Source organism: Pseudorca crassidens, chromosome 8 (assembly GCF_039906515.1).
Source record: "Pseudorca crassidens isolate mPseCra1 chromosome 8, mPseCra1.hap1, whole genome shotgun sequence".
Classification (NCBI taxonomy): domain Eukaryota; kingdom Metazoa; phylum Chordata; class Mammalia; order Artiodactyla; family Delphinidae; genus Pseudorca; species Pseudorca crassidens.
Genome location: NC_090303.1, coordinates 6,181,099 through 6,183,180, shown reverse-complemented (window position 1 = coordinate 6,183,180; position 2,082 = coordinate 6,181,099).

Sequence of the window (2,082 nt, the reverse complement as noted above, 5' to 3'; positions counted from 1 at the left end):
TCCCAATTTCTCAAAGTATAAGGATGACTCTGTTGTTATGGGATTGTTGAGAACAGAATTGAGTCAGGGCCCTAGGGAGAGTGCTTTGTGGGGATAAAATAATTAGACAATATCGGACCAATTTGTTTTTATTGCTTTTTTAAAAATACACACTGGTATACATATATATATATATATATATATATATATATATATATATATATATAAAATATGTATCTATCTATCTGATCTATCCATCATCTATCTATCATTCATCTAGTATCTGTCTATCTATTTACCTACTTTTAATACCTCTTTTATGATTGCAAGTGTCAGAAACTGATGATCACGATCACTTTGTAGGGCTGGAAAAACAAGTTAGGTAGACTACTTTTAGCCTTTGGACAGAAGAAAATGTAAGTATATCTTTGCTCCCTTGATAATCCAAAGTAACTGGTTAAGGTAGGAGTATCCTCAGGAAAAACTAAAGAGTCAGGGGAGACATAAAATGAATTTGACAGTAAAAGGGTATTAATTAAATGTTCATGGCCAGAAATAAATTTCCCTTCTATACAAACTCCTCTGGAGCCCTGGATTGTGAGGGGCAGTGAGAAAATATGGGGGCTGTATATTCTACTTATTTTGTCAGTTAGACTTCATTGCCAATTGAGAGTGCATCTATTAGGCAGGCAACAGCCTCTCTGGTCTCTAATTTGAAAAAAAAAATGAATGGGATTAAGTACTAGTCACTAGGTAATCTCTAAATTTTAATTGTCCATTCTCTTCAGTTTTATTGACCATTGTGTCTGGCATATTTAGACAAATCTGGTTTTCTGTTGTTGTCAAGTAAGAAAGTCTACTATAATTCTTACAAAAATATGTCTACCTTGTTCATCCATCAGTAATCGTGGGTGCCTAATATATACCAATCACCCTGTTCTAATCCCCATTGCTAAGGATTTTCAAAGATAATTAGTATGCAGCCATTTTTCTCCCCTCAAGAAACTTGCAATAATAAAAGCGAGGAAGGTACAAGTAACTGACAACTCAAGCAAAATCAAAGACATACTAAGAATTAGGTACAAGCAAATTTCTTTGCGTCACAACAGAGAAACAATTGCAATGCAGCCGTTAATGGCATGGCCTTGGGGCCCAGTGGAACCAAGCATGAAACTGTAAATCTTAAACGTCCGTAAACTTCAAATGCCTTATCTGTGAAAGGCTGATGATGTCCTACTTATGTGACTATCAAAAAGATCAAATGCAATTATGCTCCTCTTATGCTTAGTCCCTAGTGGCTGGAAAAGTGGTGGTTCTGTCAATAAGAAAGTCAGTTTAGAGCAGGCAGAGAAGGTAACTCAGGGATTGAGACTGTTGGCTGTGAGGTAGAATGCAAAATCCACAGAGAACTATGCAGAAGACATACTTTACACATTTTGGGTAAATCACTTGCAAAACATTATGCCATCCCTCAATGTTTTTTATTCTGATTCATGTTCCCACAGCCGTCTTCTCCTGTCACTCCTAAGATACAGAGTGCAGTGCCGGGAGGGGTGTAAGTAAAATCATGTTTGTCTAGGTACATAGAAATTCTGATTCCATTTTGTTTCACTCACTTCTCCACGGTTTTCTTATCAGTGGCTTGTTTATTCTTTCTGGCCATGAACATTTAATTAATACCCTTTTACTGCCAAATTCATTTTATCTCTCTCCTGACTCTTTAGTTTTTCTTGCTCTGCTGGCATTTCTTTTGCATGTACTAATTCATGCAAATATTATCATTTTCATTTAGCATGCAGTTACTGAGTGGTATCTATATAGCAGACCTTATGGTTGTGAATGAATCAGGGAATACAAAGATAAAATAAGATATAATGTTTGACACCAACATATTTACTGAGCATACTTTTGATCTTTTTAAGCTACTCCTTCACTTTTTCTGCCAAATAAATCCTATACTAACTTTTTCTTCCTTTCACTACTGATTTCCACAGCAAATCCACATTTGACTCCATCTCAGTCCACATTAGATGGAGAGTCCTTATTTGGGCTTTGTTCTTGAGAACACAGGGGCATCGGTGAAATATGCCTTAAGGTTGAATG